Raw genomic sequence first — 11,668 nt, 5'->3', positions numbered from 1 at the left:
GGGTCCATCAACTCTTGAGCACTGAATCCAAAAGCGTGAACATATGCAAGCCAGGAATATTTGCTTTCAATTGGGAGGTCTTTGTACTGTTACAGATGTTACATCAAAAGGCATATTCTCTTTCTTATTTTGACCTTTTATTTGAGTCTTCACCTTTGTATTCATCAATATGACAAGTAGTAATACTGTATGCAGTGTAATTATAGCTGTGTCAGTCCCAGGATATTAGAGAAACAGGTAATATCTGTTATAGGACCAACTTCTGTTGGTGAGAGATACAAGCTGTTCTTCAGGAAAGCCTCTCTCACCAACAGAAGTTGGTCCCATAACAGATATTACCTCACCCACCTTGCCTCTCTAATATTCAGGGACTGACACAGCTACAATTAATAGTAAAATTATTATTTGAGTTAACACAGAGAGCGGTTAAAGGAGTAAATTAGACATTGGCAGCAATCTTTACTACACTGAATCATTTTTTTTGCTTAAAGTGTGACTGGACTAGGCCTGATGGCTACAGGAGAGTAGTGGAGGGTATGTATATTAGCCCCAGGATCAACAAATCCCTGTTCCCTGGGTGATCCAGCTGGGGCTACTCCAGGGCAATTAGGCCAATTAGGCCAGCTGAGGCCAATCAAGGAGCTTGCCCCAGCAGTTAAAAGCCTCCCTGCCAGGCAGCTGGAAGGGAGTTAAGAGGGGCAAGGGCAAAGGCAGACACAGTTGCTACACAACCCCACAAGGTACCAGAGACAGGGGGTGCCTGTCCAGGCATGGCCAGGGATCCAAGGCACACAGGCCTGAGGAGAACCTCTCCCCCACCCGGTTCCAGGAAGCAGACCGTGAGCACTGGAGCCAAGGACAGGTGACCCAGGGAAGGAAGTAAGTCATGGACTGAGCAGTTTTGAGACTATTCCACACAGGGACCCTGAGTTGGGGGTCTGAGGCAGAGGATGGGACCGGGACCGGGACCCCCCCCCCCTCACCCAGGCATATTGCCTGCATAGCCGAAGAGGGTGCAGGACCCAAAAAAGGGCAGAACAGGCTGCCCTTGCCACAAAAGATATATATGGACAAGAACTATCAATCCACTCAATAATACTGACCGACTGCCTCCCTGGCCTTTTTCAGTTAGCAATATATCATCAGTAGTGCCAGCCCCAGTATTATCAAAACTCATGAGGTAGGCCCCCACTCCAAAATCATGAGACTGGACTAAAAAATCATGTGGATTTTTTTTTTAAATAGTACATTTTTTGTTCTTTTTGTTTGCCTTCTGATTCCAGAGCTTTTAGGGTGCATTTAGATCACATTTTCAGGCTTTTCGGTGCAATCCTGAGGGCTAGAAACTTAATCTCTTTTTTAATTAAAACTGAGATTCTAATGTAATCCATTTCCTCCAGATGCTGGGGCTTTATGAAAATGTGAAATATCATGAGATTCATGATACAATCACAAGAGTTAGCAACACTGCATCATGGAAGAAGTGGGTCTTGAAGAAGGATTTGAAGGAGAGGTTAGTAGCTTAGAGAGACAAGCTGGGTGAGCTAATATCTATTATTGGACCAACTTCTGTCGGTGAGAAAGACAAGCTTCAAGCTTACAGAGCACTTCTTCAGGTCTGGGAAACTTGAGTGTCACAGCCAACTACAAGGTGGAACACATTGTTTAGCATAAGCACTTAACACCTTGACTTTCAAGGGACTATTCAAGGTGAAGTGGCCCATTAACACCTTAACAGACTAGATATGGGTGTAATTGTACTTCTGCACAGGCTACTCTACACTTAAAACAGAGGCTTTGTGTACACTAGCACTTATGTGGGCAAAACTTCTATCACTCAGGAGTGTGAAAAAGCACACCCTGGAGTGACACATGTTTTGGTGACATAAGTGTTTGTGTAACCATGTTATGTTGACCGGAGAGAGCGCTCCCACCAACATCAAAAAAACACCTAAATGAGTGATGGCAGCAATGTTGGTGGGACATAACTTTGTCCACACAAGCGCTTATGCTGGCAAAATGTATGTCGGTTGGAGGGGTGCAAGGGGTTCACGCCCCTGTGCAACAAAAATTTTGCCAGCATAAGTGCTAATGTAGACCAGGCTTACCTCACAGGGGTGTTGTAATGTTTAGTCAATGCTTACAATTTGCTTTGAGATCCTTGCATGGAAATTGCTGTGTATAGGGAGCCACCCTACCTTTGTGAATACATTTGCTCTAGACCTCAGGCTTACCTGAGGCAACATAAATCAGGCAACCAAGAGAGTCTGTTTAGGGCTCTGCACTCTGCTTTGTTAAATTACATGGCTGTGCTCAAAGAATGGTGGATGGGCATATTCCATCCAGAGAAGAACAATAACTCAATATTACATGATAACAATTGATAAGATGCTTTCAACCAGACTGAGCTCTGAGTTTTACTCTTCCCCCATCTCATGGCTATTGCTCTGGGTCCAGTTACAACTTGGCCAGTCTGTGTATTGGAAGAGTGTAAGATATGGACAGAAAAAAATTAAAAACGTTCTGCCAATCCCAGAGAGAAATTTTTAGATCCTAGTGTCACGGGTTCTCTCTAGTCGCTATTAAAATATCCCAAGAATTGTGGTAGTGGGTGCACAAGTGTCCTATAGCCTGTAGCTAAGTGGGAGAGACTAGTATGGATTCCTTTCTCCCCCATCCTGCTCCATATAGCTCCCCGGAACAAGGCCTATTTTCTTGAAATACAATTTATTTTAGAAAAATAAAAACTCCCAGTGTGAAGTCTTGGGAATTGATTGTGTCCCGTTGATGTTAATGGGAATTTTTCTTTCTCCATAAATGGTGACATGCAAAAATGACCTTTATGTTCATGCAACATTAAGGGTAGGCAGTTTGGCCCACAACAGTAAAGTACGTGCTTAAATGCTCAGTACTTACCATTGCAGGGTTGGTTGTTTTCTTTTTGCATCATTATACAAAATAGAATGAAAGTCTATAGGCTGAACAAATGTACAAAGGGTAAAAATAGACAACATATACAGTGATCATGGCAGCAGTTCTTTGTGTGCTAAGGCAGTGGTTCTTAACCAGCGGTACACGTACCCCTGGGGGTACGCAAAGGTCTTCTGGGGGGTACATCAACTTGTCTAGATATTTGCCTAATTTTACAAACTGCTATGTAAAATGCACTAGTGAAGTTACTACAAACTAAAATTTCATAGACAATTACTTGTTTATACTGCTCTATATACTATACACTGAAATTTAAGTACAATATTTATATTCCAATCCATTTATTTTATAATTATATGGTAAAAATGAGAAAGTAAGCCATTTTTAAGTGATTGTGTGCTAACACTTTTTTGTATTTTATGTCTGATTTTGTAAGCAAGTAGATTTTAAGTGAGGTGAAACTTGGAGTACTCAAGACAAATCGGACTCCAGAAAGGGGTAAACTAGTCTAGAAAGGTTGAGAACCACTGTGCTCAGAGACTGAAAAATGGCATTTCCTAAGAGGGAAAGTATGGCACATTTCTTCCTTCAACAATACAGAGAAATAAATTATGAGTAGCTTCCACGTGTGTGATCAATGGGATTACTCATGTGAGTGTTTTCAGGATCAGCTTCTATTCAGGTGGAGAATCAGTTGTTTAAAACTCTTCATCATGATTGCTAGTGCATGTTTGTGCTGGTTTTCAGAAATGGTCTGAAACAGACACCTGCTGAAAGCCAGGGATTGCAGAGGGGCCTCTGGGCCGGCATGCTGACCACAAACTAGATCTCTGTTTACAAAAATAAAACAATTCATCTTTCTGTTTCTAGGAGAGCAGCACAAATCTTTGTTTCAAATAAAACCAAGCCTTGTCTTCTTTGCACTCCCTTTCAACATCTGCTGAATGTCTGAGTTTCCTCCTAGAAATGCGTCAAGATATCGGGCCAACTTCTGCTCTCAATTACAATCGAGCAACTTTAGTGAGGTTGCATGAGAGAAACAGAGAGCTAATTTGGGCCCTTCGTGTTTATCAGTTCTAGATTTTAAATAGAATGTTTTTGAACATATATTTGACTTAGCATAATTTTTGCATCCCTCAGACAAGTCAGAAGACAGAGAAATTATTTAGGTCCAGATTTTCAAAAGTAACTAGTGATTTTAGATGTCTTCATTTTTTTGATGCTCAACTTGAGACTCAGTTAAAGTTGTGGGATTGCCAAAGGGCGGATGCTCTGATTTTCTGAAAATCAGGTAACTTTAATGTGTCTCTCCAGCTGATCACCCAAAAACTGAACACCTTAAAGTTGCCTGATTTTTCAGAAAGTCCTGATCACCCACCCCTTTAATTGGCACCCAAAATCACTAGTTGCTTTTGAAAATTTTAGTCTTAGTATCTTCTGTGTGTGCATGCATGTGTACACACATTATAGAATTATCTAAAGACCAGTTTAGCTTCTAGTACTTCAGCCTGACATTTCCATCTTGTTTACAAGCCCTCGGTTGATTTGCCTCAGTCCATGAAAACATTTCCTTTTTTAACACTTGTGATATTGTGACACTGTAATGTGAGGCTTTACTACATCTGGTCTTATTGATGCTGAGCCAAATTCCAGTACTCATGCAAGAAAGTCCACAGAGTACTCACAGGATTTCATTATGCTAATTTCATGATGTTTATTTAATGTCTCTACAGTAAAAGCCTTTTATTATATCTGCAGGTCTTGAGAGTAAATATCTTTTTATTTGGCCTACCAAGCAACATACTCCAAGCAATTGTATGATGATGAATGGGCCTGATACTGCACCCACTGAAGTCAATAGCAAATTTCTAGCAGTGCAGAGTCAAGGCCAATGTGCCAAGCATCTCCTACAATGAAGTTAATGGGAGTTGAAGGTGATCAGCACCATGCAGGACTGGGCTCACTGTCTACATGTAATTTTCGTGGTCTTGCAGCAGCTCTCACTGACTTCAGCAGGAGTTCTGCATACAAAGAGGCTGAAGGATCAGGCTCATTAGCAGGAATTACATCCGTGCACCATCCAACTAAATCTTAATTAGCATTATTCCAATTTCTACTGTAGTCTGAAAGCAGGATGGATTTCTGTGCACTTTTCTGTTCTGTTGCCCATTCCAGTACTCTGTTCTCATTCTAATCTACAGCCTGTGCCTAAATCTGCTCAAGCCATTTCTTTGTGCATATTCATTGAGCAGACACAGTATGATATATTATCATTTTAAAACATTGATTGGGCTATTTCAGTTCACTAACAGATAATTACTGGTTCCACTGAAGTCCAGTAACCACCCTTCCGGAATTGGGCAGGACAGTTCTGAAATGCAGAGTTCAAGTCCCAGTCCTAGGCTGAATGACTCCAGGACAGAATTTGTCCTGGATTCCCTGTGGTGCTGCTCCGCACCTGCCCAAGGCTCAGTGGCAGCACCTACCTCTTCCTGGTGTGTGTTTTGGGGGGGGGGGGGGGGAAGGAGGGTGGCTGCGGTGGGCCATAGCTCCCCCTTGCCAAGAGGTCCCGCCCCTTACTCCTCCAGTCTCACCCAAAGCCCTGTCCCTGGCCAGGCCAGGAGCTGGAGCCAGGCAGTAGAGAGAGCTGTCCATGGAGCCAAGGCGGCTGTGGGGAGCCCAGACCCGCCACATGCCCTGGGTGGTGCACCCCACAGGCCAGGGGCTGCTCTTGGGCACCCTCTCCCCCTGCCCATGGCAGGTGGAGGATCCAGGGCTTTCCACAGCAGCCCAGGCTCCCTGGGCAGCTCTTCCCCCAGCCCAGCTCACTGGCCTGGCTGGGCGGGACCTGGGGGGGGGAAGAGGAGGAGCAGGAGGTGGGCCATGGAGGGGGCAGGGCACCTGCACATATCCCACTTTTGCTTTTTGAAAAAGGTGGTCCCCTAAGTGCAACATTCTTAGTCCTGTGAGTTGCCTTGTCATTTCCAGTTTGCCACACAACACATTGAAGATCTGCTATGTAATTAATTTTGGTATAATGCTGCATATTATACAGGAACTTGATAATGATCCTCCATCTTACTTCAGAAGTAATGTCTGAGGCTGATTAGGGAAAGAAATAGCACCTTCTTTATAGTGCTCCACATGGGATAGGTGGGCTTTACATATTAATCATGTAGAAATGAAGTCTCGAAGCCTGAGTCTTGTGTTGCTTGGGAGCATTTTAATATAGCAACATCTGCTAGCAATGTTATAATGAAGGGCCCATCAAACACTCATTTATCATTTACAGCTATGTTCTTTGGGATTAAACTTGGCATTCAAATGCTGTTAGGACATTTTAAATTAAATTCTGCAAACCACTAGTCCATTAAGATGAATGAGTGCATTTGGCTGCTTGAAGTTAAAAATGTAAACCAGTTAAAATATTTCATTCACAAATTTCTTTTTTCCTATAGGTGTGGCATAGCTGTCTCCCTGATATTGGACTGTGTCACTAACAAGGTGGTTCTTAAGATAATTAATACAGTTCCTCCATATAAATATACATAGAACCTCCTGTCCCTTTATTCAGGAAGACTACATGGCCCTTCTACTTTTGTCCTGGTCAATTTAACTTTGTGGTTCTCATTACTGCTGTTTCAGTTTGAGCTGCAGACACTTCAGAGGAAGGTTTCATTGCAACTCCTGCTCTCCATTAACATACCCACTAAAATTGGTGAAGGTGTCCTGAATTCTGCAAGGAGCTTCCAGAGAGCAGAAGGGAAAACAATAGATGCCTTATTTTCAGCTCCTGGAGACAGAAGTTATGAACTGGCCCAAATCTGATCATCTCTTTTCATTGTCCTAGCTGAATGAAAAGTAAAAAGAGAATGAACAGCAAAAATAATGACAAGTAAATCAGATGTTTAAAATCCCATCAGTGTTAGTAATCTAAGATGCTCTTAGCAACACAAAAAAGAAAAATTATACTGGTGGTTTTCTTAATATGTCTCTTTAAAAATAGTTTTGGATGTTGAAGCTAGACGTAGCAGATGGGCAGCTGCTGCCTGCAGTTCCAAAGTTATAAATCCATCTCTTGGCACACACATTTGTAAGTTTTGGAACTGATCTATAGCTCTGTAAAACTATTAATTGTAGCTTTGTGAGTGTCTGCATGTACAAATATTATTCTGAGTATTTGCGAATTTTATTGAGTGCGACATTTCCTCATGTCTGTCAATAAACACACCTTCTTACACTAAAATGAGGCAAGGCTGTCTTCTGAGCAAAGTGATTTTTGTTTGTTTAATGAATTTGTCCCAAATGGAAATTCACCATTTTTTGAAAGGAATGCAACTTTTTCTTCTGAACAGGAACCCAGCTCCCAGGAACATTGCTCTGTATCTCTTCCAAAACTTCTGAAACAAAATATAGTTTGTGTTTTCATTGTACCCTATTGAATATTTCCACTGGTGGTGAAAATGTCTTTACATAACTCCACTCAACACAAGCCTGGATTTTGAAATTTCTGTTTGTCAGCATGTGAAGGTCTGCTTTAATAGCCCGATCCTACAATGAGCTCAGAGAGCAGAAGCCCCATTTTCTTCAATGGAGCTTCACACAGGTGCTGTGGACTGCCCACGCAGAATTTATTGCAGGATCAGGACCTAAGTGAATAAAATGCTGATTTAATCCTTTTCAGTGACATTTCTCCAAAGAGCTGGTTTTACTTTTAGTACATCCAAATAGACTAACATAAACATACTATATATTGTTGGCCTTGGGTCATAACACGCAGCTTCTCCACAAAATTCACAAGAGTGTTTTGTGCAATTCTATTGTCAAGGTGGAAAGCAGAGACTACGGATTTGCCTGCATTTAGTCTTAGCTGGCACTTCTGGAAGTACTCCTACATTATCCTAGGATCAGATCATTCTTTGATTGCACACTGACCTTTCATGACCACCTCAAGGAAGTAGTCTCTAACGTGAAGACTTGGGTCAACGTTATTCAAACATTAGCTGGAACAAGCTGGGGATCAATTGCCCCGGTGCCATGAACATTGGCCTTAATCCTGGTGCACTCAGTTGCAGAGTACTTATACATCACTGTGGACAAGAAGCTGCCATACCCAACTTGTGGATAGGCAGCTAAATCAGCTATGAGAATCATCACTGGAACTTTAAAGTCAACACCTCTACCAAAGCTTTCTGTATTAGCAAACTTCGAACCTCCAGCTATCCATCGAGATATAGCCACAGCACGTGAACTTAAACATGCCAAAGACTACCCAGAACTTCCCATCCAGCAATTACCCCAACAATGCCTGAAATTGTGAAAACACTATGGATCACACGTGACAACTTAGTGTTTCTGAATCTGGCCAGGGAATGGCAAAGTGAACGGACCTCATCTACTCTTCTAAACAAGTCCAAACTAGTACTCACCCAGCAAGCCGCCCTCCCGGTTTTGACCTGCCACGCAGACTTTGGACTGCACTGAACTGCATCCGAACAGCCCATGGAAGATGCCGCTACTTGATGCACATGTGGAAAATCAAAGACTCCCCTTCATGCAACTGTGGTGAGAGCATCCAAACCAGTGAACACCTCATAACAAGGTGCCCCAAATATGGATTCAAAGGTGAATTGGATGATGTCCACAATGTCCCTGAGGAGGCCTTGAAATGGCTTATGGATTCATAGCTGCGTCTATAGGCTGTTGCTCTGCAGATGCCATACATTCAAGAGAGGGAGATTGTATATTGTTCATCAGATGAGAAAATACTATATTAAGCCTGTGCTGTTAGCACTATAAATTGCTAATAATATTTATCTTTTAGGAACAAATATTGCAAAACATGTTTGCATTGTCTGATTCTCCACTGCCTTCTACCTTTGCATAGTCCCTGGCATGGAGCAAAGTAAGTGTAAAACTCTACCAGGACAGAATGGTAGTGTTTCATGCTTTCTCTCCACTAAGTGCTAGGCAGTGAAAATCAGGCCCTACTCATGGGTAATCTTCACTGCTAAAAAGACTGTCAGGTAATATGCTGTCAAATCATAATAAAGGACAATGGTTATCAGAATGCAAGAAGAGCAGATAGCAAATCTTGTCTCGCTTCCTCTCTTTTTCCAGCTGAGGTAGCAGTTGTATCTCTCAGCATACTGCCTTCCAAACGCAGCACTGTCTGAATCGTTAAACAACAAAAACTAGCTACTCCAGTTGCTTCTATTGCTGCCTTTGATGGTCTATTATTACACATATTAACTGTTTTCTTTGTAAAGAGATTCTACCTAAATTCCTTTCCTAGGTCCTGACCCTCCCTAACTTAATTCATACCCCCAGGCTTTTGTATTTTACACAAGCTCAAATAGGCCTGTAAAGTCTATTCTTTTCCAGAGATTTCTGACCTTGTTTCTTTCCTCTTTCTGAACAACTAGGGCTGTGGCTGCACTAGAGAACTTACTTACAGGGGCTCAGCTGCACCACTGTAAGCTCTCTGGTGTAGTCACTCTAAGCCAACGGGAGAGCCAATGAGTGATGGCAGCTATGTCAATGAGAGGAGCTCTTCCACCGACATAGTGATGTCCCCACCAGCATCTAATGTTGGGGAATGGTTTATGAAGTTGTAAATGGGTTTGAACAATCCCCTGTTCACAAATTAGAGGCTAGTAGACCAGACTCCATATTGGATCTTGAATCCAAAATGGAGTCAGACAACAAGGTACCAGGACACTGATGCTTGGCAGAATGCCAGCAAAACAAATCTGCCTGGAGACCGAGCAAAAAGGCGGGAAGCCCATGATTTAGAGTGCCAGGTGCACAAGATTAGTGCCATGTGTACGACCTGGAGAGTGGGAAAGATTCTAGCCACTGATTGACTAAGAAGGAAGTTAGCTGAAGTGATTTAAGGAGGTTAGTGCCACAAATTGGGGCTGTCCATCTGAGTGACAGTGTGGTGAGGGCACATTTGGTTTGCACGGGTATCAAGAATCGAGGATGAGAAGCAGCCGACTGCAGACGAGGTCAAGAAGCCGACGACTGCGGACCTGGAGCCGAAGCAGATGACTAAGACCAGATCATGAAGAGCACTCCTTGGGTGGAGCGAAGAGTAACTGTAAATATTCAAAAACTGAGGGAACCCAGGGTTGTGTTATTGGTTTTGGGCCTGGGGTTCACCCCCATTGTTTTATATTTAACTTCAGTGGTTTGGTGTTTATTTGTCACCACAATAAATTGTCCTTTGATTTAACACCAGCAGTGTGATTTACAGTCTGTCCCCGGTGATAGATCCGGAAGCCAGGGTAAACGAACTTCCCCCTTAACACTAGGTCGGTGTAACTTATGTCACTCGGGGTGGCTTATTCACACCCCTGAGTGACATAAGTTATACTGACACAAGTTGTAATGTAGACCTAGCCTAAATTCTAGTCTACATGTATACTGGTGGAGTTAATAGAGCAAACGTGGTGTACATGAGTGTAGAATCAAGTATTGTGTGTCTGGCCTCTCTGATCTATTGCAGCCCCAAATTGAGGCTTTCCTAGTTGTCCAGTAGTTCTTCTTCCAGAGAAACCAATAAACCCACAATGCACAGAGCTTAAAAAAATGTATCTGTTCTGTTCAGAGTTTCACTTGCACAATGTTAGCGATTATCTTTGAAATGTCTTGGAAGACAGGAGAGATTCCAGAAGACTGGAAAAGGGCAAGTATAGTGTCCATCTACAAAAGGGAAATAAGGACAACCCAGGGAATTACAGACCAGTCAGCTTTACTTCTGTACCTGGAAAGATAATGCAGCAAATAATTAAGCAATCAATTTGCAAACATCTAGAAGATAATAAGGTAATAAGTAACAGTCAGCATGGATTTGTCGAGAACAAATCATGTCAAACCAACCTGATAGCTGTCTTTGATAGGGTAACAACCCTTGTGACTAGGGGGGAGGTGGTAGATGTGGTATATCTTGACTTTAGTAAGGCTTTTGATACTGCCCCACATGACCTTCTCTTAAACAAACTAGGGAAATACAACCTAGATGGAACTATTATAAGGTGGGTACAAAACTGATTTGAAAACTGTTCTGAGACTAGTTATAAATGGTTCTCAGTCATGCTGGAAAGGCATAAAGAGTGGGGTTCCGCAGGGATCAGTTCTGAGTCTGGTTCTGTTCAATATTTTCATCAATGATTTAGATAATGGCATAGAGAATACACTTATTAAATTTGCGGATGATACCAAACTGGGATGGGTTGCAAGTGCTTTGGAGATTAGGATTATAATTCAGAATGATTTGGACAAACTGGAGAATTGGTTTGAGGTAAATAGGATGAAGTTCAATAAGGACAAATGCAAAGTACTCCATTTAGGAAGGAACAATCAGCTGCACACGTACAAAATGGGAAATGACTGCCTAGGAAGAAGTACTGCGGAAAGGAATCTGGGGTCATAGTGGACCACAAACTACAGATGAGTCAACAGTGTAATGCTGTTGCAAAAAACGCTAACGTGATTCTGTGATGTATTAACAGGAGTCTTGTAAGTAAGACACAAGTAGTAATTCTTCTGCTCTACTCCACGCTGATTAGGCCTCAACTGGAGTATTGTGTCCAGTTCTGGGTGCCATATTTCAGGAAAGATGTGGACAAATTGGAGAAAGTCCAGAGAAGAGCAACAAAAATGATTAAAGATCTAGAAAACATGACCTGTGAGGCAAGACTGAAAGAACTGGGTTGTTTAGCCTGGAGAAGAG

At 42.3% G+C, this 11,668-nt stretch overlaps 1 long non-coding RNA gene across 2 annotated transcripts; it reads left to right on the top strand.

Annotated features, from left to right (window-relative positions):
- The first annotated feature begins 728 nt into the window (after nucleotides 1-728).
- On the top strand, nucleotides 729-7,169 carry LOC137153964 (uncharacterized). 2 transcript variants are annotated; one of them, XR_010919982.1, is made up of 4 exons: nucleotides 729-879; nucleotides 1,401-1,513; nucleotides 6,390-6,435; nucleotides 6,577-7,169. It is a non-coding gene; the product is annotated as an uncharacterized lncRNA (long non-coding RNA). The 2 variants fall into 2 exon arrangements; XR_010919981.1 differs by lacking the exon at nucleotides 6,390-6,435.
- The last annotated feature ends 4,499 nt before the right edge of the window (nucleotides 7,170-11,668 follow it).

The sequence above is a fragment of the Emydura macquarii genome, unplaced genomic scaffold, assembly GCF_026122565.2.
Source record: "Emydura macquarii macquarii isolate MOO-44397 ecotype Brisbane River unplaced genomic scaffold, CSIRO-AGI_Emac_v2 contig_1253, whole genome shotgun sequence".
NCBI classification, from domain to species: domain Eukaryota; kingdom Metazoa; phylum Chordata; order Testudines; family Chelidae; genus Emydura; species Emydura macquarii.
Note: the sequence above shows the minus strand (reverse complement) of the source record. Positions and strands in the feature narration are given on the sequence as shown.